Source organism: Mobula birostris, chromosome 9 (assembly GCF_030028105.1).
Source record: "Mobula birostris isolate sMobBir1 chromosome 9, sMobBir1.hap1, whole genome shotgun sequence".
In the NCBI taxonomy this organism is placed as follows: domain Eukaryota; kingdom Metazoa; phylum Chordata; class Chondrichthyes; order Myliobatiformes; family Myliobatidae; genus Mobula; species Mobula birostris.
The window spans coordinates 28,044,687-28,072,378 of NC_092378.1; positions in this window are offsets into that span (position 1 = coordinate 28,044,687).

Below are 27,692 nucleotides of genomic sequence, written 5' to 3' on the forward strand. Positions count from 1 at the left end.
CTTATCAGTTGAAATCCATCCCTGCTTGTCTTGTTATTGTGCAGTAGTTTATCAGCTGAAGCTATCTAATTGGAATTTGTTCTCTAATTTAAATGGCCTTTCTAAAATAAATCTACTAACTGACTAACGATAAATGTTAAAATTAACTATTTTTAACAGAAATACATACAATACACTGGGGTGGGGGGGGGGGGGGAACAGTTCATATCTTTCCTGGAGCCAGGATTTTCCAAAACATTGTGCAGACTAATTCTATGACATTACATAATTATTCTTAAATATTTAAAAGTCATTCACCAAACTAATAATGTGCACATCAAGGTGTAAGTTACTATAACTTTATTTTGGTTTTAGTAAGTTAATTTTAACAATTAACATATTCTACGCAAGATTCGAACAGAAGAGGAGCGTCCCGCTCCCTCCGGATGAACCGGACCTGGTGGCATCGAGATTCATCGTCACCGAGGAGGACGTTAGAAGGGCCTTCCTGAAGATAAATCCAAGGAAGGTGACGGGCCCAGATAGCGTCCCAGGACGGGTTCTCTGGGCCTGTACAAGCGAGCTAGCTGGAGTGTTTGCTGACATCTTCAACTGCTCCTTGCTTCAGTCTAAGATCCCCTCGTGTTTTAAGAAGGCAACGATAATCCCGGTGCCGAAGAAGAGCAAGGTGGCATGTCTGAATGACTATTGACCTGTGGCTCTGACATCAATAGCTATGAAGTGCTTTGAGTGATTGGTTATGGCACACATCAACCACAGCCTACCGGTCAACCTCGACGCTTTGCAATTCCCCTACCGGAGCAACAGGTCAACAGCAGATGCCATCTCTCTGGCCCTACATTCCTCCTTAGAACACCTGGAGAATAAAGACGCATACGTAAGGCTCCTTTTCATTGACTACAGCTCTGTCTTTAATACCATCATTCCAAATAAACTAGTTCCTAAGCTCCAGAACCTGGGCCTGAGTACTCAGATCTGCAGCTGGGTCTTCAACTTCCTCACAGACAGGACCCAGGCTGTAAAAATAGGGGACAGGCTCTCCCCTACAATCACTCTGAGCACTGGTGCCCCACACGGCTGTGTACTCAGCCCCCTGCTGTACTCACTGTACACCTATGATTGTGTAGCCAAGTTTCCATCGAACTCAATATATAAGTTTGCAGATGACACAACAATTGTAGGCCATAGCTTGGTTAATGATGAGTTTGAGTACAGAGAGGAAATTAAGAACCTAGTGGCATGGTGCGAAGACAATAACCTATCCTTCAATGTCAGCAAGACGAAGGGATTGGTTGTTGACTTCAAAAGGAGTAGCGGACCGCACGACCCAATTTACATTGGTGGTGCACAAGTGGAACAGGTCAAAAGCTTTAAGTTCCTCGGTGTAAATATAACAAATGACCTGACTTGGACCAACCAAGCAGAGTCCACTGCCAAGAAGGCCCACCAGCACCTTCACTTCCTGAGAAAACTAAAGAAATTTGGCCTGTCCCCAAAAACCCTCACTAATTTTTATAGATGCACCGTAGAGAGCGTTCTTCTAAGGTGCATCACAACCTGGTATGGAAGTTGTCCTGTCCAAGACTGGAAGAAGCTGCAGAAGATCGTGAACACGGCACAGCACATCACACAAACCAATCTTCCATCCTTGGACTCACTTTACACCGCACGCTGTCGGAGCAGTGCTGCCAGGATAGTCAAGGACACGACCCACCCAGCCAACACACTTTTCATCCCTCTTCCCTCCGGAAGAAGGCTCAGATGCTTGAAGACTCGTAGGGCCAGATTTGGGAACAGCTTCTTTCCAACTGCGATAAGACTGCTGAACAGATCCTGACCCGGATCTGGGCCGTACCCTCCAAAGATCAGGACCTGCCTCTCAGTTTTTTTGCAGTACCTTACTTTCCATTTTCTATTTTCTATTTATGATTTATAATTTAAAGTTTTAGCATTTACTATTGATTTGTACTCCAGGGAGCGGGAAGCGCAGAATCAAATATCGCTGTGATAATTGTATGTTCTAGTATCAATTGTTTGGCGACAATAAAGTATAAAGTATAAAGTATAACAGCATGCAAAAGAGAGAGAAAGTTGGCTGCAGAGCAGATCAAACTGGAATTTATTGACATTTTTCTTTGATATTCCCCCAGTCATGATGAAAACTTCCATGCTTCTCATACAATATCAAACACTCAACGTAGTATCCATCCAAATGGTTCTAGCCCCTTCTTTGACAGAAAGAAGATACACTGACCCAATGGGGTCACTGTATACACCACTGAATCTTCAACAGTAAGATATCTAATGCATTCCTGTTAGACTTGGATTTCTATAGAAACATAGAAAGTTATAAGACCATAAGACAAAGGAGCAGAAGTCGGCCATTCGGCCCATTGAGTCTGCTCTGCCATTTTATCATGAGCTGATCTGTTCTCCCATTTAGACCCACTCCCCCGCCTTCTCACTATAACCTTTGATGCCCTGGCTACTCAGATACCTATCAATCTCTGCCTTAAATACACCCAATGACTTGGCCCCCACTGTCACCCGCGGTAACAAATTCCATAGATTCACCACCTTATTAGAACCTTATAAAAGGTTCTAATGCTTTCCTGGCGTATATGACAAATAAACTCTTCTCGGGCTTCCAGCCAGGTACAGGTATCCCTTTTAACCGATGTTTCGATGACAAACTCTGCCATCTTCATCAGGGATGATGCCTGAGGCTTGTGTTGTCCACCCCCCCAATTGGTAGTCCTCATCCAATCAGGTCTCTACTGTCCCACCTTGTTTACAATTGAATTCCAGTTCTTACTTAGAGCGAGACCATTGTCTTTGTTAAACCCGCATCAAGGAGCACAGGAGGTGTATCCATTTGGGTTACCGGGAGAAATCTGCAGTAGCAGAACATTGCTTTCGCAATGACCATAGGGTTGACTCTGAAGGGTCAAAAATACTGTGCTGTACCAATGACTTTTGGGACTGCCCGGTAAAGGAAGCCATTGAAATAAAACTAGAGGAAAAGAATTTTTAACAAAGATGAAGGTCTTGTTCTAAGTAAGAACTTGAATTTGATTGTAAACAAGGTGGGACAGTGGAAACCTGATTGGATGAGGGCTAAACAATCAGGAGGGATAGACGACGGGGATATAAATACCACCGGACCATGCAGACCCAGGCATCATCCCTAATGAAGATGGCAGAGTTTGTCAACAAAACGTTGGTTAAAATTGATACCTGTACCTGGCTGGAAGCCCAAGAAGAGTTTATTCATATAAAGTTTTATTTCAGAAGGAAGTCTTTCCATTCTTTTTTAGACTTCCCAATTCACTTGTTTCTGGATATGTTTACTTGCATGTATATCTTGCAGTGTTGCTTTTTAAATTATAAGAATTATTGTCCAAGAAGTATTGTAAAATATTAAAAATCATTCTTTTGAGCACCACTATTAAACTGTGGGGGAGTGATGAGTCTACACAATGGGTGTGGGGCATGGAAATATTTGATGCACAACATCATACACAGTGGAGTATTGGTTAACGTCACTGCCATGTGGAAGGTATTCCAAAGACCTGGGTCAGACAATTTCACTTACAAACACTGTGCTGGAAGTTTAGACCCTGTTGTGGCACGGCTAGCATAACAGTTTACAGTGCCCGTGATCAGTATTCAATTCCCACCGCTGTCTGTAAGGTGTTTGTATGTTGTTCTCCCAACGACACGGACTTCCTCTGGGCTCTACAGTTTCATCCCACATTCTGAAAACGTAAAAGTTAGGGTTGTTACGCTGTGTGAGTGTATGTTGGCGCCGGAAGAGTTGCAACACTTGCAGTTGCCCCCAACACAAATTCAGATTGTGTTGGTTCTTGACGCAAAGAATACATCTCATTGTACTGTATGCTTCAGTGTTCCGATGTATATGTCAATCCTTAAGACAAATCTTTAAGAAATCCTTTTTTCTTTATTAGAACTAACATTCTTCCTAGTTACAATAGCCATCAACCTTTTCCTTTCCAAATTTTGAGAGGCCAATCACATTTTGTAGCTAATGACAGCAACTTCTGATTTTGGGGTGAGGGACGTAGCAAGTTGTGTCGACGGGGCCATATGAGTATAAAAGCACACAGCCAGGCCGATTAAGTGAATAAACCTCATGCTAGAGTGAAAATGGCATAAAGAAATTTGGAAGAAGGAGATGTCAAAATGCATTTGGTGTGGAAAACCGAAGTATGTAAACATTCATGTACACAAGCTATTGATTGTTAGTACAGTTTTACAAAATGAATCTAGGAGGCGATTGGTGTGTATTAGTAGAATTATCGAGTCTGGTGGGGGAAAGCAGAACAAGGAGTCATAACCTTAAAATTAAAGCAAGGCCAAGCAGAAGTGAAATCAGCAGGCACTTGCTTTAGGGAAAAGGTGATGGAAATTTGAAACTTCCCACAAAAGACAGGGAATACTAGAATGTTTCTAAGCTGTAATCAATAATCTTTGCATCTAAGAAATGTGAAGAAAACATAGGTATATGAAATTGAGTGCAACGGCAAAAATGAGTCCAAAATCAAAACAATTGATGCTAGCCTCACCCACTAATGCAACTAGTTACCATAATAAACTTAATAAATGTGCAACACAGAATGCACAGCAATTAGAGAACAGCTACATGGGTCCTACACAACTAGGTCAACTAGAATTAATGATAAGGACTAGGGTCAGAATTTCCTGTAAGTCTTCCCATAATCTCAGCTGGAAGGATTAACCGCAGTAAGAGATGTCCATTGTAGAAGAGCTTTGGTCCACATTAGTAATACACTAACATCCTAAAGCAGGACCCATTAACTTAAGGCTCAGGCTAAGATAAATAAGCTTGCCTTTCAATAATACCGACTGTGATTTCAGTTCATTCAAAGCATTAAGCAAGCAATGGAATTATTTTTGGACGCAAACACGAGGAAATCTGCAGATGCCGGTATTTCAAGCATCACACATAAAAGTTGCTGGTGAATGCAGCAGGCCAGGCAGCATCTCTAGGAAGAGGTACAGTCGATGTTTCGGGCCAAGAGCCTTCGTCAGGACTAACTGAAAGAAGAGATTAGATTAGATTATGAGGACATGCAGTCCTCTTTTATTGTCATTTAGTAATGCATGCTTTAAGAAATGATACAATATTCTCCCGGTGTGATATCACAGAAACACAGGACAGACCAAGAATGAAAAACTAACAAAAACCACAGAATTATAACATATAGTTACAACAGTGCAAAGTGCAACAATACCATAACTTGATGAAGAACAGGCCATGGGCACAGTAAAAAAGTTCAAAGTCTCTCGAAAGTCCCACATCTCATGCAGACGGGAGGAAGAAAACTCTCCCTGCCATGCCCAACCATGTCTGTTATGATAATCACTAGATAATCTTTTAGGGGATGTTGATTGAGGGATGAATATTGGACAATCTTTAGCTTGGTCTTAAGACCATAAGGAGCAGAATTAGGCCATTTGGCCCATCAAGTCTCCTCTGCCATTTCATCATGGCTGATCCATTTTCCCTCTCAGCCCCAATCTCCTGCCTTCCCCCTTTCATCCCTTCATGCCCTGACTAATCAAGAATCTATCGACCTCCAAATTTCCACTAATTTTTACTCTTTCATATTCCCTCCCTTTGGCTTTCACGTTGGATTTGACTTCTCTTGTTAGCCATAATTGTGTCATCTTGCCTTCTGAATACTTCTTACTCTTTGGGATGTATATATCCTGGGTCTTCCCTGCCAGTGTTCTTTTCCAATCAATTTTGACCAGCTCCTCTCTTACGCTTCTGCAATTCCACTTACGCCACTGTAGTACCAATACATCTGACTTTAGCTTCTTCTCAAATTTCAGGTTTAATTCAATCAAACTATGATCACTTGCCCGTAAGGGTTCTTTTCCCTGAAACTCTCTAATCAATTCTGGTTTATTGCACAATACCCAATCCAGAATAGCTGATCCTCTAGTGGGTTCAACCATGAGCTGCTCTAAAAAGCCATCTCATAGGCATTCTAGAAATTCCCTCTCTTGATTCAGCACCAACCTGATTTTCCCAGTCTACCTGCATATTGAACTCCAACATGACCATTGTAACATTGCTCTTCTGGCATGCATTTTCTATCTCCCTCTGTAATTTGTAGACCACATCCTTACTACTGTTTGGGGGTCTGTATATAACTCCCATGAGGAACTTTTTACCCTTGCAGTTCCTTAGCTCTACCCACAACGATTCAACACCTTCTGAACCTATGTCACCTCATTCTAAGGATTTAATTTCATATTTTATCAGCAGAGCCATGCCAACTCCTCTGCCTACCTGTCTGTATCCTTGGACATTAAGCTCCCACCTGTAGCCTTCTTTCAGCCATGATTCAGTGATGGCCACAACTTCATACATGCCAATCTGTGACTGTGCTACAAGTTCACCTACCTTGATATACACATACAAATATAGCACCCTCATTCCCGTATTCACCGTTTTCGATGTTGCCTGCTTTTACATTGCAACTCATCCTGTTGACCGCAATTCAATCGTTCAAAAGTTCAATAGTTCCATTTAATATCAGAGAATGTATACATTACATTTGCTGAATTAAATGGAACTATTGACCTATTCTTACTCTCTGCAGAAATCCTCAAAACAGAAGAAAAATACCCAAAGAATGGATGACAGAAAAAATGTAAGAACCCCAAAGCCCCAAGCAGCATCAACCCATCCCCTTCCCCCGCTTCCTCCCACAAATCATTTCAGGATAAAGCATCAGCATTCCCACCATGCAAGCTAAAGCAATGCCCCCCTCCCCATAATCTTGCCCTGACGTCAGCCTCTCCTTGCTGGTAGTCTCAGTATACACTTCCTCTGTTTGTAAGCCAACTATCTTATCCTCGGTACTAACTCTCCAGTTCCCATCCCCCTGCCAAATTAGTTTCAACCCTCCTGAATAACTCTAGCGATCCTGCCCATAAGGATATTGTTCTCCCTCGGGTTCAGGAGTAAACCACCCCTTTTATACAGGTCGTACCTTCCCCGGAAGAGATCCCAATGATCCATAAATCCGAAGCCCTGCCCCCTGTACCATTCCTCAGCCACAAATTCATCTGCCAAATCAAGCTATTTTTACCCTCAATGGTGCCTGACACAGGCAGCAATCCAGAGATTACTACCCGGGAGGTCCTGTTTCCCAGCTTTCCACCTAGCACCCTAAGATCTCTCTTCAGGACCTCCTCACCTTGTCTACCTATGTCATTGGTGCAAATATGTGCCAAGACTTCTGGCTGTTTTCCCCGCCCCTTTAGCACACCGTGAATCCAATCTGATACATCCCTGGGAGACAACATTCCATCCAGGTGTCTTTACTGTGCACACAGAATCTCATTTCTGTTTCTCTAACCATGGAATCTCCTTTCAGCACTGCAGTCCTCTTCACCTCTCTTCTCTTCTCAGCACCAGAGACACTGAGACACGTCTCTGTGACTCCCCCTGGTAGGTTTGCACCCTGTCTCCCCATGGCACTATCCAAAGTGATATACTTATTATTGAGGGAACGGCCACAGGTGTACTCTGCGCTGGCTGTGCATTTCCCCTCCTTCTCCTGACAGTCACCCAATTACCTGTCTCCTGCAACCTAGGGGTGACTACCTCCCTGTAGCTCCTACCTATCACCTCCTCATTCTCCTGTATGAACCGAAGGTCATCGAGCTGCAGCGCCAGTTCCCTGACACGTCCTCTGAGGAGCTGCAGCCCGATGCACCTGGTGCAGATGAGGTTATCCAGGAGACTGGAGACCGCCCAGAAATCCCACATCTCCAACACAGTACAAAAGACTATCCCTGGAGCACTACTACGCCCTAACAGAAGAGGAATGAAGAATTGAGGAAAAAAGAGAAACTTACTGTGTTAGTCTGTGTGTACATAATAAAGAACTTCTTTGCTACAAAAAGATAACCTCTCACTAAAGATTAAACAAGATTGGGAGAGAGAACTTAATATGACTTTTGTTAACGAAGATTGGTTGCGGGTTCTGAAAATGCTTAATTCTTCTTTGATATGTGCCAATCATTGTTTAATTCAATTTAAAATTGTTCACCATTATTATTTAACAAAGGAGAGGCTATCCAAAATATTTCCTAATATAGACAATTATTGTGATAGGTGTAAAAATGAAGTAGCTACTTTGTCACATATGTTCTGGTCATGTCCCTCATTGAAATCTTTTTGGATATCTTTATTTTCTACAATTTCTAAAGCTTTGAAAATTAATTTACAACCTAATACATTGACTGTTCTATTGGAATAGTTCTGCATCATATTCAGGGTATTTCATTTTCAAACCAATATGTAATTGCATTCGTTACATTGTTGGCAAGAAGGGCTACTTAATTGAAGTGGAAAGATACCTCTACTCCTACATTAACTCAATGGTTTTCCCAAGTAATGTTATGTCTTACTCTGGAAAAAGTTAGAGGTAGAACTTCTGATCCCCGATTTGATTTTGAGAGAAGGTGGGGCTCTTTTGCTAAATTTTATCATTTAATTTGAATTAATTTATATGGTTTCTTTCCAATTTTATGTTATATAAACGTGATTTGGCGGTTGTTGTTGTTTTTTTCTCCTCTTTTATATATATATATATACATGATTGTAAGACGTATTGCTCCGGGAGTTGGTTCCTAATTTTTTTTTTGTAGTTAGTGGGTTTTTTTTTTACAAAGTAGTTAGTTGGGGTTCTCTTTTTTCCTTCTTTTTCTTAGCTTTATTAATTTTATATATATATATACTAATTTGTTGAACTTTTGTATTTTATAGCTGTAGAAGATTATATATCAATAAAAAGATTTTGAAACTGAAAATAACAAAGAACTTAAGTTCCTAGAGTGCAGTGTGGGCTGTTCACTTACACCTATGCAGTTTACTGGCAACCTAACTGATAACCAGAAATGCTCCAAACAGTGCTTCAATATATATTTAGCAATGAGTAGAGCTGGAGGTGTGGAGGTAAAATTGAAAGCATCTATCTTTCTACATATTATTGGCAAAGATACTTGCAACATCTATAACAGCTTTCAGATTGATGAGACAGACTTCAAATTGGACACTGATGACAAAATTTGAGGAGTGTTCTTTCTCCAAGTAAAAACATTATGTTTAAGAGATACAAGTTCTTCTCCTGTGAACAGAAACAAGGTGTTAGCTTTGACCAATACATAGCAGAGTTTCACACACTGAGTAAGTTCTGTAAGTTTTGAGATTTGAGAGACTGACTAGTCAGAGATAAAATAGTTTGTGGAATCCCAGATAATGGTCCTAGAGAAAGCTTGCTGATGAAAAAGATCTAATGCTGGAAAAGGCTGTAAATCTGTGTAGGGCAGTAGAGACCACACAAACACAAGCTAAGGAGCTGCACAGGGCAGAGACAACAGTACATGCTTTGAAAGTAAAGGGGTAGAACACAAGGTGTAACCCTAATCAATAGCAAAGCAAAAAGGTAAGATTAAACAGCAAATGCAGAAAGTGTGGAGGTAGGCAGATCCCAAAGACATGTCCTGCATATGGAAAGTCCTGTAATAATTGTGGGAAGAAGAATCATTTTGCAAAGTTCTGCAAAGCTGGGCTACCAAGAGAAAGGTGCACACGGTTGATGAGGAAATGGAGGAAGTCTTTGTAGATTCTCTGCAGTCTGCTGGTGCTTGTAAGACAGACTGGATTGCTCCAGTGACTGTGAATGAGGCTTGTACTTCCATTCAAGCTTGACCATGGAACCGAGGTAAAGCTGTTGTCCATTGATGGTTACAAGACTGTAAACGTAAAAAGCAAGATGTACCCAGTGAAGTTAAAAGTGACAGGGTATATGGGAGAGAATGTTCCAGTAAAAGAGGGTTTTATAGTGAACTTCAAGCACACAGGGAAGCACCTAAAAGCCCAGCTAATGATTGCAGAAAGGAGAGTGCAACCAGTGTTAGAGCTGGATGTATGTGAAAAGCTCAACCTGGTGAAAAGAGTTTTCATTGTGGCTACACAGACCAAAGATGACCACACTTTGCTTATGGAAGAGAACACAGATGTCTTTGAGGGGCTTTGATGCTTACCTGATGTAACTCGAGAAATCTGTGACAGCACCCATGAGAGCTCCAGAGAGGTTATGCAAGAACAGCACATGAACTCCACCTGAAATAGACAGCAGTACCAGTTACACCAGCATGACAGTCAGGATGCCCGTGCTGAACAGAGTGATCATAATGAAGAAGTCACCAATCTTGCTTCCACATCATGCAGCTGTGGCTCAAAATCTGTCTCATTGACTTCCAGTTAAACACTGGAAATAAGACATACCTCCACAATCCTTGCTGAAGTTGAAGAGGAAAGATGTAAAGGAAGATGGGGAGACCACACAATCACCAAGGTCAGAACAACAACACTAATTCAACACAAACCGAACAGAAGGAGCTCTGTGAATTGAGACAGGCTCAGTTGGAACTTGTGCAAAGACTCACTGATCACATGGACCACACACATAAAATGCTGGTGAATGCAGCAGGCCAGGCAGCATCTATAGGAAGACGTACAGTCGATGTTTCGGGCCAAGACACTTCGTCAGGGCTAACTAAGTGAAGAGATACTGGAAAGTCATATCCCCTTTGCCAATCAACTTTCCAGCTCTTAGCTCCATCCTTCCCCCTCCTGTCTTCTCCTATCATTTTGGATCTCCCCTCCCCTTCCCACTTTCAAATCTCTTACTATCCCTTCTTTCAGTTAGTCCTGACGAAGGGTCACGGCCTGAAACGTCGACTGTACCTCTTCCTATAGATGCTGCCTGGCCTGCTGTGTTCACCAGCATTTTTTGTGTGTTGCTTGAAATTCCAGCACCTGCAGATTTCCTCGTGTTTGCATTAATCACATGGATGTAGTCCAAGGCTCAATTATGAAACCCATGGGGTGAATTATGGTTACACAGCAAGAGCAAGAGTAGAGATGAACAGATAGGATCTTCGCAGAAGGATGTGAAAGAAATGAACATGTAGATCAGATTTCTCAAAAGGACACTGTTATTAACACAGTAATTGAAAGCAAGACATCCGTTGAAACTAATAGCAATCCAAAAGGGAGCAATACGCTTCCACAGAGATGATTGAAAGTTGATGAGTGAATGAAGAAAGAAGAAGAAAGCCGTTAACTCCAAGTGGAGTCATCGGGACGCCGTCATGGCAGCATTTTTTTTTAGCAGACTTTCTTATTTTTATGAGGCTGAGTTGCTAGCTTGACGCTCAACCCGGCACGGATGGAAAGCGTGCAAGGGAGCCAGCTGGATTCAAACTCGGGAGCCTTCACTCCGAAGTCCAGCGCTGATGCCACTATGCCACCAGCCGGCTGTTGATGAGTGAATGGGGGACTGTATTTGCTCATTACAATTGAATCTTATGTAAATATCTTTGTTGGAAAACATTATTGTTTCTTGCAGCTTAATGGGGGCATGGCATTGTGTTTGTTTGCTTTAAAGGGGGAAGATGTGCTACTATGTGTGTACATAATAAAGAATTTCAGTTCTTAGTGTGCAGTGTGGGTGGTTCACCTGGAACCAAAGATGGCATTGGTGAACTGGGCACATATGCTCTTGGTGGGGAAGAGTGCCCCAAGTAAAATCTGATTAAGCTGAAGCCATGAGTGTTAATAAGTGTGTTAGCTTTTTACCCACGCAAGTTTGTTTTAGTTGAGAACAAACATGACACTTACAAAATACTTACCCCTCCCAAGTCTGATCTTGCCAAAGCCACTCCAAACACTGGCCCACTCTCAACAATGGCCACTCCAAGAATGGCTGCTCTTCTTGCACTTTTTAAAATTTTTATTCGCCCTCTCTAATGAACCCTGCTCAGTGATTGGTCGCAGTCCAACTCTGAGAAACTGCTGTGAAGTTCTACCTTTTCAAACATGAGCACAGACCTGATTGAAAAGGTAGCTCTCTTCACATACTCACACTCGGTGATTGGTCACAGTCCAACTCTTCCTTAAAGTGACAATACTTTTCTTGGATTAGCCTGCTATCATTTCAAGAATTGGCAGTAGTGATCACATCTGCAAGACTACATGCAGGTAGTGATGAAAAGTTGCACTGGATCAACAAAGGTCATCTCATTATCCCTGATGACACAGTTCAGTGAACCCTGTAATTGAGGATCTTGATCATTATGCAACTTTTACGGACAGTGCTATGGTGACCCAAGGAAGCTGTTTTAGTGCCATTAAAGGCTAGTAAAGCAACTTCAAGTCAATTTGTTTAATTGCTCATGCAATTTACAGAACATCACACTGCAAAATTCTGTTACTAAATTAATGCTTCCTAACCTCAAAGGTTGACTTGAATCCTTATAACCTGACGTTGCACCCTGCTGACCAAGCCATGCTTAAAAACTAAAACACTAGATCTGGCATCACAAATGGTGTCTGAGACTGCTATCACTGTGTTGTTTACTGCTGCAGTCAGTGCCAAGTTCCTCAGCGGTGGAAAATGTCCCCCTTTTTTTGTGGCAATTGTCAATGAGTCATACTGGTAGCTGTCAGCTATCCCATTTCTAATATTAACAGTATGAGAAATGTCAGAGTATTCCGATGGTACCCAGCATTTATATTGCTGGACCAAGAACCAGTAAGATGTGACAGAAGTACCAGTCACCTACTTAATTTATACAGTGACAGTGAGAAATATCAATGGGCAACACTGGCCAGACAGTCTATCCTTGCAAAGATAGAGTGAGAAATGTCAATTTGGCTTTGAACAAGCTCTATTTTAAATGCGATAGTGAAATGCCTTGGATGTCTGAGAGTGCACAGCAGAGTGGAATTTCTGGTGATTGAGACGGTGTACACTTTCACAACTGTGTGCAGGAGTGCACAATTTCCCAGCAGGATCAGGTAGCCCCTGCTTTCAATGACTAGATGATGCTGTTTGCTGTTTTCTACTTACAGGAGTCAGGGATATTGTGTTTCTGAAGTTAGCATCCAGCAATCACAGACTAGCTTTGGGTTTATATGAGAAATTCAGATACGGTAAAACAAAATAAAAATGCTGTTCTCAGTAGGCAGATCAAGAATGGGAGCCATAGCCTTAACGTTTTAGCTGAGGGTTACAGATGGGATGCAGGAAAATGCACTTTTACACAATGATTGGTCATGACTGATAATCATTGATTCTGAAAGGAGGCAAACTAACTTGCAGGACCATGTTGTGTTTGTGATAGAAGTCACCAGAGAGACACTGAAGCTGGTGATATAGAAATCTATTCAGTGCAACAAGCAGGCATTCTCTTGGAGACCCTTTCACTCAAGTCTCACAAACCCAAAGTACGTCACATTTTTATACCCTTAAGATCAATGGTAACAACAGGTGATTCGATACAATTTCAATAATGACAATGGCATTGTTTACTTTCAATACTTCAGGTTGGCAATACTTCCTTTTAATTACGTACCTACAGTGGGAGACAACTCTGAATGTTCAAATACCTTTGCTAATTGCAAGCTTCCCTGAAATTATTTACAATAGTGTAAATTACCTATTGCCATAGTTACCCTGATTGCTGCAGACCAATTAACACAACTCCATTTTCTTAACATCTGGCTGCTGCATATGCAATCTCTTAGTCTGTGCTTTTAACTTTCATTTACTACTTGCAATGTACAATAGGAACTGAAGACTGGTTCTTGTTTGAATTAATATCTGTGGTATTCACATAACTCCAGAATACTCCCTAACAGGCTGTGGGGAATCAAATACTGATTGGATTGTTCCACAGAGAACTAGTTATGGAGACAAAGCCGCTTCCTTTGCTGCAATGGTTCAATGGCTCTATATTCTGATTCTAAAGCACCTAACTCCATGTTACTTTCAGAGTTAGGTCTACAAAACCACAAAATCATTTTTATTTAAACCTTTGCCCTCTAGTCCGGAAGATGTCAGCCCAAAATATCAACTATACATTTCCTTCCACAGATACCGCCTGGAGTTTTAAAAAAATTTTTGTCCCAGATTCCAGCATCTGCACTCATTTGTGCCTCCAATAAGAATATGACTTTATGTGATTTACCTTATCTATGCCCCTCATGATTTTGTGTATCACAATAAGGTCATCCCTTGGCCTAACACATTCCAGGGAAAACAGGTCTGGCCTCTCCAGTTCCAGCATCATCCTTGTGAATCTTTACTGCACCTTTTCCATTTTAATGATATTCTTCCTTCAGCTGGGCGACCAGAGCTACACACAATGCTCCAAATGCACTCAGGCCAACGTCTTGTAAATTAGCTTTGAAAAATTTCCTAATATCAGCTACATAAGGGAAGGCGCACCTACACCTGTCGAAGGCTTACAATGAAGTACACTCAGTGGCCACTTGATCAGGTACAGCTGTGCACCTGTTTGTTAATGCAAATATCTAATCAGCCAATCATGCCGCGGCAACTCAAGGGATAAAAGCATGCAGACATGGTCAAGGGGTTCAGTTGTTGTTCAGACTAAACATCAGAATGGGGAGGAAATGTGATCTAAGTGACTTTGACTGTGGATTGATAGTTAGTGGCCTAATGGGATGGTTTGGGTATCTGAGAAACTACTGATCTGGGATTTTCATGCACACAGTCCCTAGAGTTTACAGTGAATGGCGCAAAAACAAAAACAAAAACAAAAAATCCAGTAAGTGGCAGTTCTGTAGGAGAAAATGATTTGTTAATGAGAGAGGTCAGAGGAGAATGTCCAGACTGGTCCAAGCTGACAGGCAGTAACTCAAATAGATTAAGATTAAAGTCTGTCACCGGCCTTGTGGCCCATCAGGCCGGTGCTTATGCTGGTTTCTGTGGCGGAAAGCGACTGAAAGTACGAGACTCCTCCCCAGATAGGACATCAGTCTCTCACGAGGTTAACCCCCAGCATTTTTGCTGGTACCCATTCTCAGCTGGGTAGACGGGAGCATCGTGTGGTTAAGTGCCTCGCTCAAGAACACACACGCTGCCTCGGCCGAGGCTCAAACCACGACCTTCAGATTGCTAGTCCAACTCCCTAACCACTTGGCCACGCGCCACAGTAACTCAAATAACCACGTGTTATTTGAGTTACTGCCTGTCGGCTTGAACCAGTCTGGACATTCAATGGTGTGCAGAGGAGTGTCTCTGAGTGCTCAACTTGTCAACCCTTGAAGTGAATGGGTTACAGCAGAGCCAGAAGACCACAATAGATTCCCCTCCTGTGGCCACTTAATTAGGTAGACTCCTGTACATAACTGAGTGACCAATGAGTGCATAGCAGGGCTTTTTGTGAACCAATCTCCTAAGCTCATTGAGGTCCTGCCACTGTTGAGAGTTTCATTTCTCAAAGGGGATGGAGGAGGAACGAACAAAAGGGAAGGTCTGCAAGAGTGCATCACACATGTGAAGATCAATGGAGAGTGAGGTAGCAGAAGCGAATTGAAATCCTGCAAAGGAGAAGTGGAGTATTGCCTCCTGTGTAGTTTTCTTGTTGGCAGGAGGGATGTTTTCTGCAGTAGTTGGAATATTTAGAGTCCATGAATGTACCAGTTTGGCAGGCTGTCTGAAACACAGAGTCTGAATCCCCTTGCTCTGTCCTATCTCAATGGTATACCTCTACATTACTTTTTCCTCCAAAATTCAGAAAACATGTACTAGATAGTTTAATATTTTCCAATAAGTTTTTGGCTTTTAAGAAACCAAAATAAGAATGTTTTGTGTCATGGGAAGCTGTTCAATTCGGTTTCATCTTAAGCCTCTGTTAAAGGCAGTAGGCTGAGCAGACTCTCAGTCTGGACAAGGTTTGGAATCAGTTGACAGAGGTGTTTAATCCTCTGCAGAACCCATTCCCCTGTCACTTCTTGCCTTTTAACTCATATCTGAAAAAACTGCTTGGAGTGATAGCACTCGGTCCAGAAATGATAAAAGGCAGCCAGCACTATTAATGTGACTTTAAATAGCCCTCCATTACTTGGATCATATGAAGTCTGTCACTAAAAGCACATTGTAAACATCCAAGCTTATTTGATCTTTCAAACATGCCCCCAAAATACAGTCTACTGAAAGTAAAAATAAAGTTTCATCTCCAGAGACTGATAGGAACTAAAACTATCACCTGACTTCTGTGTGATCCTTATGTGTAACATGGGCTGGTGAACTTGAAATACTTTTTTTCCATTTGCTATGGTTGATGTACAGCAGACAGAATGCACTAGGTTGCGGCTTGATATTACTTTGTATAACCTTCAACTATTATGGTGATGGAATAATCTCCATCAGTTCCAGTACGCAGAGAAAAGCATCATATTCTGCGAATACAAATTTACTCTGTATAGAGTGCACACAGCCAGAGTCTCATGCATTTTCAGCACTCACACTCTCACAGTTCCCTTTTCCCTATTGGATGCAGCCTCTCACAAACCAACACCAAACTTTCAAGCATTTCAGGTTATTTCATCTCTCCAGAAGAACACAATCAGAAGCAGCTTCTCACGAATGATTCCAGAATATTTCCTCCTGTCCAGGATCTATCTGGGCCCAGCACATTGATACAATCACCAACAACCACACACAACATGCTGGAGGAACTCAGCAGGTCGGGCAGCATCCGTGGAAACGATCAGTCGACGTTTCGGGCTGGAACCCTTTGTCAGGACTGAAGAGGGGAGGGGCAGAGGCCCTATAAAGAAGGTGGGAGGAGGGTGGGAAGGAGAAGGCTGGTAGGTTCCAGGTGAAAAACCAGTAAGGGGAAAGATGAAGGGGTGGGGGTGGGGAAGCAGGGAGGTGATAGGCAGGAAAGGTGAAGAAGGAATAGGGGAAAACACAATGGGTAGTAGAAGGAGGTGGAACCATGAGGGAGGTGATAGGCAGCTGGGGGAGGGGGCAGAGTGAAATAGGGATAGGGGAAGGGAAGGGGAGGGAATTACCGGAAGTTGGAGAATTCTATGTTCATACCAAGGGGCTAGAGAATACCTAGGCGATATATAAGGTGTTGCTCCTCCAACATGAGTTTAGCGTCATCAAGGCAGTAGAGGAGGCCATGTATGGACATATCTGAATGGGAATGGGAAGCAGAGTAGAAGTGGGTGGCTACTGGGAGATCTTGTTTGTTCCAGCCTGAAATGTTGACTGATCATTTCCACGGATGTTGCCTGACCTGCTGAGTTCCTCCAGTGTGTTGTGAGTATTCCTTCCACCACAGCATCTGCAGAGTATTTTGTGTTTACGATACAATCACCAAGGCTTCCAAGGATGTTCGCTCTCTGGCAGCCTCATTTTCAAACCAGGAGGAATCCAATGTGTTAAAAATACTTCAGTCGGATCATATCAGTCGTTCATTAATACAATGCAAATGTTTGCGTTGTGCAAGCGTTTTAGAGCAGCTTGTGCTTGAGCCTACTTAGGGAAAGGCTTTCTTAGATTGGGTGTCGTGTGGAGCTTAACATAAAGGAACCCTTAGGAGGCAGTGGTCATAATATGATTGAATTCATACTGCGATTTGAGGGGAAGAAATATAAGTCAGATGTAATAGTATCACAATGGAATTAATGGAATTACAGAAGCATGAGAGAGGAGCTTGCCCATGTGGATTGGAGGGGGATACTGGCGAGGATGATGGCAAAGCAGGGGTGGCTGAAGTTTCAAGGGAATAGTTCACAAGGTGCAAGGTAGATATGTCCCACAGCAACCATGGCAACCATGGCTTACAAGGGAAGTTAAAGACTGCATAAGGGCCAAGGAAAGGGCATGTAAGGTAGCAAAAGTGACTGGGAAGTTGGATAATTGGGAAGTTTTTAAAATCCAACAAAAAGGCAGCTAAAAGGCCATAAAAAAGGGAAAAAATGAAATAAGAGAGCAAACTAGCCAATAATATAAAGCAGGATTCTAAAAGCTTTTTCAGTCATATAAAGAGTAAAAAGGAGGTGAGGGCTGACATTGGATCACTGAAAAATGATGCTGGCGAAGTAGTAATGGGGGATAAAGAATGGTGGATGAACTTAATAAGTACTTTGCATCAGTCTTCACTGTGGAAGACACTAGCACTGGGCCAGAGGTCCATAAGTGTTAGGGAGCAGGCATGATCGCCATTGCTATTACAAAGGAAGAAGTGCTAGGCAAACCCAAAGGTCTTAAGGTGGATAAGTCACTTGGACCAGATGGACTACATCCCAGAGTTCTGAAAGAGGTTGCTTACGAGCTTAGCAGATGCATTGTTTTTGAACTTTCAAGAATCACTTGACTCTGGCATGGTTCCAGAAGACTAGAAAATTGCAAATGTCACTGCACTCTTTAAGAAGGGAGGAAGGCAAAAGAAAGGAAATTATAGACCAATTAGCCTAACCTCAGATGTTGGGAAAGTGTTTGGAGTAAATTATTAAGGATGAGGTTTCAAATACTTGCAGACTAATGATAAAATAAGTCAAAGTCAGCATGGTTTCTATGAAGGGAAATCTTGCCTGATAAATCTGTTCAAGATCTTCGAGGAAATAACAAGCAGGGTGGACAAAGGAGAGGCAGTGGATGTCATTTACTTGGATTTTCAGAAGGCATTTGATAAGGTGCCACACATAAGGCTGCTTAACAAGATAAGATCCCATGACATTACAGGAAAGATACTGGCAAGGATAGAGGAATAGCTGACAGGCAGGAGACAGCAAGTGGGAATAAAGGAGGCCTTTTCTACTTGGCTGTCAGTGACTAATGGTGTTCCTCAGCAGTCCGAATCAGGACCACTACTTTTCACATTATTTGTCAATAATTTAGATAATGAAATTGATAGTTTTGTGGCAAAGTTTGCAGATGATACGAGGATAGATGGAGCAGTAGGTAGTGCTGAGGAAGCAATATGATCGCAGAAGGACTTAGACAAATTGGAAGAATGGGCAGAAAAGTGGCAGATGTTGGGAAATGTTGGATAATACATTTTGGTAAAAGGAACAAAAGTGCAGACTATTCTCTAAATGGGGCGAAAATTCAAACATCAGAAGTGCAGAGGGATTATGGGGTCCTCGTGCAAGACTCCCATGAAGTTAATTTACAAGTTGAATCTGTGGTAAAGAAGGCAAGTGCAATGTTGGCATTCATTTTAAGGGGAATAGAATTTAAAAATAAGGGGATAATGCTGAGGCTTTATAAGACACTAGTCAGCCCACACTTGGAGTACTGTCAACAGTTTTGGGTCCCATTTCTCAGAAAAGATGTGAGTCCAGAGGAGGTTCACGATGGTGATTCTGGGAATGAAAGGGTTTACATATGGAGGAGCATTTGGCAGCTTGGGACCTGTACTCACTGGAATTTAGAAGAATGCAGGAGGAATCTCATTGAAACCTACTGAATGCTGAAAAGACTAGATAGGTTGGATGTGGAGAGGATGTTTCCTATGGTGGGGGTATCCAGAACTAGAGGGCACAGACTCAAAATTGAGGGGCAACCCTTTAGAACAGAGGCAAGTAGGAATTTTTAGCCAGAGAGTAGTGAATCTGTGGAATTCTCCGCCACAGACAACTGTGGAGGCCAAGTCTATGGGTATATTTAAAGCAAAAATTGATCGTTTCCTGACCGGTCAGGTCATCAAAGGTTATGGTGAGAAGGCAGGTGTATAGGGTTGAGTAGGATCTGGAATCAGCCTTGATTGAATAGCAGAGCAGTCTTAATGGGCTGAATGGCCTCATTCTGCTTCTATGTCTTATGGTCTGAGCTAGTAACTAAATAAAGCACGACTTACTAAATCAATATTACCTAAGCTCTACTATCCAGTGTCATGAGGAATGGAGAGATGATGACTAGTTAAATAGGCCCATTAGGAAAGAGCTAGTTTTAATATATTCAATGATAATAAAGGATATAGAATAAGGGAAATGAAACCTATTAGCCTACATACTGACCAATGAGACGGTAACAGCATTATCCAGGAGGCAATAGAAAAGAGGATGATGTGTAGCGGCTAGAGAAGCCTGGACATCCCTCAAGTACTGCTGTAATATTGCTCAGAATTCTGCCACAGCAGTGCTCCAACTTTGGCCAGGTCATTCAAACAACATTGCCCTGTTGTCAACCTCTCACTCCTCTGGTGTTGGTCTAGGATTCCCTCAGCGCTGACTGATTTTGGCCTGGGCGTTCCTTGCTTGTGGACTGCTTTGGCCCCAGCTGCTCCTTCAGTGCTGCTTCCATGTCCCCAACCCTGATATTGGTCTGGATGCTCCCTTAGAGTTGCCCTGATACAGGTCCAAGTGTTCCTTGCTGGGGAGCATGGATTGGTGAAGTGCCAGCTGTAGATTCACTTTCATTCGGCATTTTCCTGTGAAAATGCGACGCTTCATTTCAAATTTAGACCATTACTTCAGCAGTGTGTAATGCTGCTTGTTCTAGTACTCTTAATCTTTACCCACACTGACTGTGACTGCAGGCAGCCACTCGATCACTGCAGCAGATGCTGAATCCAATTGTACATATCAAGTGAAGTCACTCGAGAAGTGAACAATTTAGATTCTGTTCTGCTGGGGAAAGCGCTTTGCCTGTCGTACTAGAGTCACTGCTTTTTTTTTCCATTCAGATTCATTATTTCAAAGCTATCTCTGTGCTCACTCTATACCCCAGTGAGTAGACAAGGTCCGCGAATTTTACTTATCCAACATTGTTTGATGCTGTGCTCTCTTGGACTTTTCCTTAATGTCACTGTAATATGCAAAAAGTGCAGAGGTGTTTTTACAGAGCCATAGCAAAACGCAGTTCATTGTTTCATAAGAAGCATGCAATGCAGAACTCATTCAATAATAACTCTCAGATTCCTTTTTAAATTGGAGCAAATTTTCAAGATTTTTATTACACGTGATTTAAGACTGGAAAATGTAATTCCGTACTTTCATTGTCAACTCAGTAACTTTAAAATAACTACGCTCATCAGACCCATTACAGCTGAGCACACCGGGAACTGAATTTGATAGCCCTTGTAAAAAGGCACGGTGCTTATCGATTGCAAGGCAGGCAGCACACCTGCTTTTTGGAGGCTGTTCCATTGTAGATTGATTTCGGTATCCAACCAGCACAACGCATCAGCAAGGGATCAATGCTGTTAGTGGTTGAATGCTACAGAAGCCTGCCTTTGTCTCTTAAAGGGGTGATACTTTGTAAACAGAGGATGTGGCAAATGATGCACAGATGACTCTGCTCTGGGAACCACTGAACAATGGCATGCCGTGGGAAGCAGAACATTGCAAAATTACTCACACAAGGGATTCTCCAGATGCTGGAAATGCTGAGCAACACACACACAACGCTGGGGGATCTCAGCAGGTCAGGCAGCATCTATAGAGGGGAATAAACAGTTGACATTTCAGGCCAAGACCCTTTATCAGGTTCTGATGAAAGGTCTCGGCCCATAATAATGGCGACTGCTTACCCCCTTCCATGGGTGCGGCCTGACTTGCTGAGTTCTTCCAGTGTTTTGTGTCTGTGTTACTGAAAGATTATTGGATGGTGTCCTGGAGCTGTTAATGGAGTGGGTGAAAAATAGGAGAGAAGGCTTGTACTTGGGACTGTGGGGTCAAGTGAAATGTTGTGTATACAGTCTCAGAACATCATGGAAGGAGAGGACCATTGCTATAAACTGAATATCTGGAAGCAAGTAGTTCAGAGACCTTAGAGGTATGGTCAAGGTTAGTGAATGCATTTTCAGTTTCTATATCCTACCCATTCTATCCCAAGTGGCAGGAGGGACTAGGAAAGATGGTGTCAGAGGTGTTTGCAGACCCAGGGTGATTTCTTCCAAACTGTCCATGAAACAGTTCATTCTTCCTTCCTTATGCCTTTCTTTTTGTTTCAAGGTGGCTGGGACTCTGTCGGAGCCTGTGATCTACAGCTACGGCTCAAACTACGGTTCTCCGCGAGCAGTGGGTTTTCACACCGGCTGTGCAGCCTAGCATTTCAACCTCCAGGTGCAGTCTGGAAGGACATGCACCTTCGGGTAGCAGTTCCACAGTCGACCCGGCCCCTCACTGACTTCGCCGACTGAAACGTCGTGGGAGACTGAAATATTGGGACAGTGGGCAGCGTGCGCTGCTATCACAAGGTGGCCCCTATACTTGAGCAATCCCCCTCCCCTCTTTCTCTCAATGGAGGGTGAGAGCTTGTTGGTTCCTGAGTCAGGGGGCTCGGAGAAGTGATGTGGAAAATTGTAACACTGGAACCGTGAGCTGCTGGTCTCCTGCACTCAATGTTGCTGGAACGACCTCTCTCTCCCTCGCTGATGAGAGAGAGAGCCTGGCTGAGATACTGAAGTGCTGGGTTATGGACTGTGTCTTTTGATGGTCTCTAGATCAAAGTCTCTGGGGGCTTTTGCTTTTGCTTGCACGGTGGGGGTGGTGGTGCATCTGCTAGTGCGAGTGGGGAAGAGTGGAGTGGGGGTTAATGCTTCAGCTGCTGCTTGTGCATGGGAGGGGATGGGATCCTTGGGGTCCTGATGTTGCTGTCATTCACTCTTTGGGGTTTCCTGTTTCATGGATGTTTCTGTGAAGAGTAAGAATTTCAGGTTGTTTACTGTATACATTCTCTGATATTAATGTAATGCCCTGGTTAAGATTTCTATTGCTATGCTGTGAGGTATTTCATTTCGGCAGTTTTCTGTGAAAGCGATGTGTCCTGCTGGTGAGAGTGGCTTCAGCTAAAGATAAGGAGCCATCTTAATCCAACTTAGGAATGTTGTGTCAGCCAATCAGGCTGGTGGGATGGAGAGAAGGTTCTAGAGAGCACTGGGCAGAGAGAGATTTCTGATGAGCAGTAGTCTTGTTTGGGGTCTTTTGGCGGAAGCTGCGGAGAGGGGAGGTTCACGGAAGACGCTTGGAGGATCGATTCCAAGGGGAGACCCTAATGCAAGGGATGCTTCGTGAGACAAAGGAGTCCAAGAAGAGAAGTTTTTTTTGTGATTGGTGATGAGCATTCAGCACTGTGAATAAAGCAGTATACCCAACCACGACCGGAATCAGCTCCACTGTTTATGGGCACATTTAGACTGACTTAACTGTAACGGCCCCTTTTATTGTTTTCCCTATTAACTGTTTGATAAAGCTGAAATTAGTAAATATACTTTCTTTATAGTTTTATAGTATGCAGGTGCACGAGTAGTTATTTCTTGGCGAGCGATAATTGCGTATAGTATTTACACAGCATTTGGTAAAATTGAGGTTCTGTTAATCAGCATTCCCAATGTTCCTGCTTGGTTGAACCCCAAATCTTACTGACCCTAGACATGTATTGTTTGGAAAGGCGGCCTGCTCAGTGTGAGTCACGTGGCTTTTAGCTAATGAGCCCAGTTTGTATACGAGTGCCAGTGAGAGGGTTGCATTAAATTGACCCAATTGAACCCAATCCTCAGGCACTGCTCACTCATCCTCATCAGTCACTTTCCAGTAACTGCTCTATCTGGGTTTACAGTTAACATTTGTACGCTGCAGCAAACATTCACATATTGACCGTATTTATTGCTTTGTGGTCACACTGTAGATTATAGATATTATAGATTATGAGGACACTCAGTCCTCGTTTATTGTCATTTAGAAATGCATGCATTAAAAAGTGATACAACGTTCCTCCAGAATGATATCACAAGAAAACACAGGACAAACCAAGACTAAAACTGACAAAACCACATAATTATAACATATAGTTATCACAGTGCAAAGCAATACCATAATTTGATAAAGAGCAGACCATGGGCATGGTAAAAAAAAAGTCTCAAGGTCCTGATAGGCTCATTATCTCACGCAGACGGCAGAACCTCCAAGCGCCACCAACTTGCCAATGCAGCGCCATTGGAAGCACCTGACCACAGCGGACTCTGAGTCTGTCCGAAAACTTCGAGCCTCCGACCAGCCCCTCCGACACAGCCTCTCCGAGCACCAGCCTCTGCCGAGTGCTTCGACCCCACCCCGGCCGCCGAGCAACAAGCAAAGCCGAGGACTCGGGGTCTTCTCCTCCAGATTCTCCTCCAGAGATTCTGGACCACACAGTACAGTGCAAGACAAAAAAAACTCTATAATTTATCAAAATACATAAATAATGCAAAAGATGAACAACGAGGTAACGTTCATGGACCACGGTGTATCGGAAGGATAGGAAGGTAGGCAGATGGGGAGGCGTGGCTTTATTGGTAAGAAATGATATTAAATCATTAGAAAGAGGTGATATAGGATCGGAAGGTGCAGAATCTTTATGGGTTGAGCTAAGGAATAGCAGGGGTAAAAGGACCCTGATGGCAGTTATTTCTAGGCCTCCAAACAGCTGCAGAGATGTGGACTACAAATTAGAACTGGAAATGGAAAAGGCTTGTCAGAAGGGCAGTGTTATGATAATTGTGGGGGATTTTAACATGCGTGTAGATTGGGAAAATCAGGTCGGCACTGGATCTCAAGAGAGAGAATTTGTAGAATGTCTGCGAGATGGCTTTTTAGAACAGCTTGTTGTTGAGCCCACTAGGGGATCGGCTGTACTGGATTGGGTATTGTGTAATGAACCGGAGGTGACTGGAGAGATTGAGGTGAAGGGACCCTTAGGAGGCAGTGATCATAACATGATTGAGTTCACTGTGAAATTGGAAAAAGAGAAGCCGAAATCTGATGTGTCGGTGTTTCAATGGAGTAAAGGAAACTACAGTGACATGAGAGAGCAACTGGCCAAAGTTGACTGGAAAGAGACACTGGCGGGAAAGACGGCAGAGCAGCAGTGGCTGGAGTTTATGCGAGAAATGAGGAATGTGCAAGACAGGTATATTCCAAAAGAGAAGTCAAAGCCAAAGTTAAAGCTAAGGAGAGGGCATACAAGGAAGCAAAAATTAGTGGGAAGACAGAGGATTGGGAAGTCTTTAAAACCTTACAAAAGGAAACCAAGAAGGTCATTAAGAGAGAAAAGATTAACGATGAAAGGAAACTAGCAAATAATATCAAAGAGGATACTAAAAGCTTTTTCAAGTATATAAAGAGTAAAAGACAGGTGAGAGTAGGTATAGGACCGATAGAAAATGATACTGGAGAAATTGTAATGGGAGATGAGGAGATGGCAGAGGAACTGAACAAGTATTTTGCATCAGTCTTCACTGAGGAAGACAGCAGGATACCGAACACTCAAGGGTGGCAGGGAAGAGAAGTGTGCGCAGTCACAATTATGACAGAGAAAGTATTCAGGAAGCTGAATAGTCTAAAGGTAGATAAATCTCCTGGACCAGATGGAATGCACCCTCGTGTTCTGAAGGAAGTAGCTGTGGAGATTGCGGAGGCATTAGCGATGATCTTTCAAAAGTCGATAGATTCTGGCATGGTTCCGGAAGACTGGAAGATTGCAAATGTCACTCTGCTATTTAAGAAGGGGGCAAGGAAGCAAAAAGGAAATTATAGACCTGTTAGCTTGATGTCAGTGGTTGGGAAGTTGTTGGAGTTGATTGTCAAGGATGAGGTTACAGAGTACCTGGAGGTATATGACAAGATAGGCAGAACTCAGCATGGATTCCTTAAAGGAAAATCCTGCCTGACAAACCTATTACAATTTTTTGAGGAAATTACCAGTAGGCTAGACAAGGGAGATGCAGTGGATGTTGTATATTTGGATTTTCAGAAGGCCTTTGACAAGGTGCCACACATGAGGCTGCTTAACAAGACAAGAGCCCATGGAATTACGGGAAATTACATACGTGGATAGAGCATTGGCTGATTGGCAGGAAACAGAGAGTGAGAATAAAGGGATCCTATTCTGGTTGGCTGCCAGTTACCAGTGGTGTTCCACAGGGATCAGTGTTGGGGCCGCTTCTTTTTACATTGTACATCAACGATTTAGATTATGGAATAGATGGCTTTGTGGCTAAGTTTGCTGACGATACGAAGTTAGGTGGAGGGGCCGGTAGTGCTGAGGAAACGGAGAGTCTGCAGAGAGACTTGGATAGATTGGAAGAATGGGCAGAGAAGTGGCAAATGAAGTACAATGTTGGAAAGTGTATGGTTATGCACTTTGGCAGAAAAAATAAACAGGCAGACTATTATTTAAATAGGGAAAGAATTCAAAGTTCTGAGATGCCACGGGACTTGGGAGTCCTCGTACAGGATTCCCTTAAAGTTAACCTCCAGGTTGAGTCGGTAGTGAAGAAGGCGAATGCAATGTTGGCATTCATTTCTAGAGGAATAGAGTATAGGAGCAGGGATGTGATGTTGAGGCTCTATAAGGCGCTGGTGAGACCTCACTTGGAGTACTGTGGGCAGTTTTGGTCTCCTTATTTAAGAAAGGATGTGCTGACGTTGGAGAGGGTACAGAGAAAATTCACTAGAATGATTCCGGGAATGAGAGGGTTAACATATGAGGAACGTTTGTCTGCTCTTGGACTGCATTCCTTGGAGTTTAGAATAATGAGGGGAGACCTCATAGAAACATTTCGAATGTTAAAAGGCATGGACAGAGTGGATGTGGCAAAGTTGGTTCCCATGATGGGGGAGTCTAGTACGAGAGGGCATGACTTCAGGATTGAAGGGCGTCCTTTCAGAACAGAAATGCGAAAAAATTTTTTTAGTCAGAGGGTGGTGAATCTATGGAATTTGTTGCCACGGGCAGCAGTGGAGGCCAAGTCATTGGGTGTATTTAAGGCAGAGATTGATAGGTATCTGAGTAGCCAGGGCATCAAAGGTTATGGTGAGAAGGTGGGGGAGTGGGACTAAATGGAGAATGGATCAGCTCATGAAAAAATGGCAGAGCAGACTCGATGGGTCGAATGGCCTACTTCTGTTCCTTTGTCTTATGGTCTTATGGTCTTATTTAGAGATATGATGGTGGGGGGAGGGGTGTGAAGAAACTGTTCTTAGAAGTTTTTGTGTGTGTGACCTCAGGCTTCTGTATTTCCTCCCCAGTGGTAGTAACATGAAGGGAGCATGTTCCCAGCCTTTAATAATGGATGCCTCCTTATTAAGGCACCACAGTCTGAAGATGCCTTCAATGGCGGAGACAATTGTGCTCTGATTGGACTGGCTGAGCATATAATCCTTTGTAGCCTCTTGCGATCTAATGCATTGGATACTTCGTACCTGGGAATGATTCTACCAGTCAGAATGTTCTCTACTGTACATCTGTAAAAATTTGAAGGAGGCTTTGGTGACATAGCAAATCTCCTCAAACTCCTAACAAAGTAGAGCTGCTGGCATTCCTTCTTTGTGACTGCTTTGAATCTAGAGTAGATCCTCTGAGATGCTGTTGCCCAGGAATTTGAAGCTGCTTATCCTTTCACTGACCCCACAATGAGGATTTGGTGTGTGTTCTCCTGACTTCCACTTCCTGAAGTCCACAATCAGTTCCTTGTTCATGATGGCATTCAAGTCAAGTCAAGTTTATTGTCATTTAATTATATATATGTATATAACATATATAACCATATAGTGTATATATAAATGATACAATGTTTCTCTGAACCAGGGCGTAAAGCACAGTGTTACACGTAACACACATTACACATGATAACTTATGAAGGTAAGGGTAAAATCTACGGATGAACAGTATGGGATGTTGTTGTGACACCACTGAACCTCCTGTATGCCTCTTCGTCATCATCCGAGATTCTGCCAACAACAGTGTTGTCGTCCGCAAATTTATCATTGGTATTTGAGGTGTGCCGAGCCACACAGTGCTGAGTGC